This window comes from Curcuma longa, chromosome 1 (genome assembly GCF_044706935.1).
Source record: "Curcuma longa cultivar G26 ecotype Majalengka, Jawa Barat chromosome 1, ITB_CL_G26_1.1, whole genome shotgun sequence".
Lineage (NCBI taxonomy): Eukaryota > Viridiplantae > Streptophyta > Magnoliopsida > Zingiberales > Zingiberaceae > Curcuma > Curcuma longa.
The window spans coordinates 930,751-934,822 of record NC_133861.1 but is presented as its reverse complement, the minus strand read 5'-3'; the positions used below and the strand labels follow the sequence as shown (position 1 = coordinate 934,822).

The window sequence follows — 4,072 nt, the reverse complement described above, 5'->3', positions numbered from 1 at the left end:
CTCCGTCAGGCAGGACGCCGCGACCTTGACCCAGTCGCCCCTCAACCTCGTCGCCCCCGCGGGCGTGGACGCCTCCCTATTCCACGTCGCCGTGGACATCTCCGACGCTCCCGATCTGGCGGCATCCTTCACCGCCCCGGGCCAGTACCTTCAGATCGGCGTCCCCGAGGCCGAAAACCCGCCCTTTTCGCCGTCTCTTCCCCGCCATCCTTCGCCTCCTCCCGTGGCGAGTTCCAATTTCTCGCCAAGAGGTCCCCCGGCTCCACCGTCGACCTTCTGTGCGGGCTTGGGCGCTGAGTGTGGTCATGGGCAAGGGATTTCCGGTAGACCTTATCTCGCCTCATTCCGGTAGACCTTATCTCGCCTCCTGACGCCTTTCCCACCGTCCTCATATTTGCCACCGGATCTGGAATCAGGTAGGGTTCTGCTCTTGTTTCCATGTAGAAGTTCCTGCTACATTTCAACTTTTCTCAAGATGCTAACTTTTTTGCTTGAAAATCCTTTGGCTGCGCCTTTGTCTTTCATATAAAAGAGTTTCTTTTTCTTTGGTTGTATTAGTATTTTCCCTTTCACGATGGGCAATTTGATTGAAATAGGATGAAAAATTCACTTTGTATTGGTATTTTCCATACGTTCCATTTGTCTATGCTTCAATTATTTGTTTTTTTTAAAACCTGTTTTAGTGTATGTATATCAGCGGCAAAACAACCAATACCCCATTAGGCTATATGAGATTAAATCGAAGCAGAGGGTTACCAAAGAAGAGTTGGTTAACAACCATAAAATAAAATATAATTCATTTAAATATAGATGAAGATATAATAGGGGATCCAGTCCAATTGCCGTAAGTAGTGGGATAAAGACTTGATCGTTGAGGACGTTATATAGCAGTGGAAAATGCTATCGAAATTGGACTAATTTGAGTTGTATATGGCACCACATATGGCTCAATGGGCTCACGAGATACATCTAGCTGACTCAGATATCTATTACACTGTCGTAGTTGATGTTTTTTGAATGCTTAGGTATGATCATCGATGGCTTGATGAGATCCATATAGCTGACCTAAATATCTGTTTTACACAATAGTTGATGTTTGTTACTTTCATACCTAGGTACAATCGGCTAATCTTTGACAACTTTACATTTTGTTTGTTTCCTGGAACTATTGGAACATTTTTGGCTGACTCTTTAGCTTATTACCTGTTTGTTTGCAGAATCCTGTACAAGTTCTCTACTATACTACATTTTTTAATCAGTTGTTGGCAGGTTTGCATTGTTTGTTAATGTCTTTATCGTATTTGAATGGTCGTGACAGTCCCATTTGTTCACTCATCGAGTCAGGTTTTGGTGCCACTGAAAGACAAGATGTGAGCCTTTACTATGGATCTAGAAACCTTCAAAGAACGACATATCAGGTCTCAGATATGAGTCCATCATTCAACCATGATTATAAATCTTAATATCATTAAATTTATTGAAGAAATTGAATGTGATTCTGTTTGGGAGAGATTCAAGGACTAGGAATCAACTGGAGTGAAAATAATACCTGTTTTGTCACAACTTGATGAAAGATGGAGTGGCGAAAGAGGATATGCAGAGGTAATTCTTCTGACTGATTAATTTTTCTTTATAAACTCTACTTCCTGTCAAATATGTTTTTACGACATTGCATACACCTTTTTTCTAGAGCTAAAGATATACTAAATCCTTCATCACTGGTGCTGTGCTTTGTGGGCGCAAACAAGTGGCTGAGGTATGTTTTTCAAAGACATTATTGTAGCCATTTTGTAAGTTATCTTGTGAAATTGTTCGAGTCCATGCAATTATTATAATCTGCTCATTCTGTAGTCTTGGAATTATCTTGATTGATTTCTAATTGTGCCCGTACCTTGAATTATATGGTTTCTCTTAGTAATGTTGGCATCAATCAGTTGGAAGCTGCATGGTTTCCTCAATCATTTCAATTGTTGGATCATCGTAAACTTTGTGAAACATGACTGTTGATAAGTACATGTTCTACACGTCTAATGTAGCTGCTTGCTTCCTCGTCACTGGCACCAAAACTTTTGAATATACAGAAATCAATTTCTCTAAAATACTTTACTCATATGTCATATGGGCCCGTAATAAAGCACATGGGAGAATATGAATGAGATATATAAATTGTGGTATTCTTCATGTTGTCTTATTTTATATCGACTTGAGGTGAAATATCGATAAAAGGACAAGCACCTCTTTGTGTCTTTATTTGGATGATAGTTTGTGATTAGAGAGTCAGACCTAGAATTTTTCTTCTTCTTCTTCTTTTTAAATTATATTCTAGAGCAATATATGGACTATTGCCGAGGATAGTCTTACATTTCAACGATGGAATTTGATGCCCAAACAGTTGGGACTGTCAATCTCGAAGTCGTTTAATTTCTTGCATGTTATTCTGGAAATTGGTAGGAACAAGCAGCCTCCTCTGCTGCCCATTTTGAATTGCTCGAATAGATGCTTGGGGGATTTTGATTTATAACTAGATCTGTCAAAGTCAATTAGCTAATTTCTTTTGTCAAAATTTGAGTTCGAAAATGGAGCAGTCTATATACTTATATCCTTCATATTCCTTGAGATATTCATTTGACTGAACCGACACATTGAACTGATGATGATATTATTATCGTAGGTAGAATTTGAACACAGTATCTCCTCATTGTATGTATTAAATATCTCCATCATGTATGTTCTCAGATGAATTTTTAGATTAGGGTTTAAAGTTTAGGATTTAGGTTTTAAGGTTTTCGATTTTAGGGTTTTTGGGTTTTATTGCCTTGCCTTCCAAACAACATCAGCAAAGCATTTCCTTTTGAGATGGCTAAATAATCTTTTGTTCATTAAATTTCTTGTCATAATCGATTCTATGCGCTACTTCTAAAACTCAAAAGTAAATCAACAATGTATAAACTGTAAGTGATCGATCAAATTAAGTAGGATCAATTAGGTAGGTTGGTAGCTAGTTAATGCCCTTTGTCCCAAGCTTCTCTCTCCCATTTCTCCACTTGCTTGATAGCCGCAATCTTCTTCGACTTCAACTCTTGCAACTCTTCTGCGCTGTAGGGAGGAGGCAATGTGCACGGCTCTGCATCGCTAGCCCACCTCACCATCGACTCCATCAAGAACTCCCTCACCTTCCCTTCTTCCTTGTCACAGGCCATCGATTCCAAACACAATTCAGTGGCCTTCTCTGGCAAACTCGGCTTGTAACGCAACAACTTGGCGTATTCAGTCAGTAGATGTAACATGTATTGGTATACATAATCCATGCTCACTTGGTCCAAAATGAACCCGCTTCCTTCCTTTCCTATCTTTTGTGCCTGCTCTCGCTCGATCCAACCAACACAAGGATTAGAGGCTAAAGAATATAATGAACTAAACTTATAATCTCAATATGTATATATGACTTACTTTGTCCTGGTTTTTGTTGCCCCAATCGACTGCAAATTTAATCGACCTGCATATGCTATTTTCATTGATAGGCCAAAAATGTTGTCCGGGCATCAAGTTCCTCGTCATGAAGTCGTAGAAGTGCGTCGTCACGAATAAGTTGGGCGAGTCGCAGGCCAAAGTGTATTTCTCACTCACTGACCATGACCTTCCCTCTACAAAGATCTTGTACCTTATAGCAAGTTCAAGTTCAAGTTCAATAGGTAGATAAGATTATTCATATGTGTATATACATGCAAATTAAAGTACCTATAGGTGCATTGTTCAGCGAGGTTTGACTCCTTAAACCCGTTCTTGATCTCTGATTCCCAATCCTGTTGGTCATCCACCATTGTTATAGCATATATTAACAATTAATTATTAAAATGAAATGAACCTGATTGTGAACTCGGGCATTCCAGTCATGAGCTTTGCTAGGGTTACACCTCATGAGGTCTTGTCGATGGGCAGACACCCCTTGATTGCCCTTCCAATATGCATATGGATGCCTCTTTTTCCACTTCAACTTCTTGTTGGCCTCCTTCATTTCCTCACTCAATTTCTTCCACGGCTTTATATTGATCTCAGCCCTAAAATGATATAT

General features: G+C 39.6%; 1 pseudogene; it reads right to left on the bottom strand.

Moving 5' to 3' along the window:
* Positions 1–2,865: 2,865 nt before the first annotated feature.
* The window catches only part of LOC141814348 (uncharacterized), a 9,285-nt pseudogene continuing 8,078 nt past the window's right edge, over positions 2,866–4,072 (bottom strand).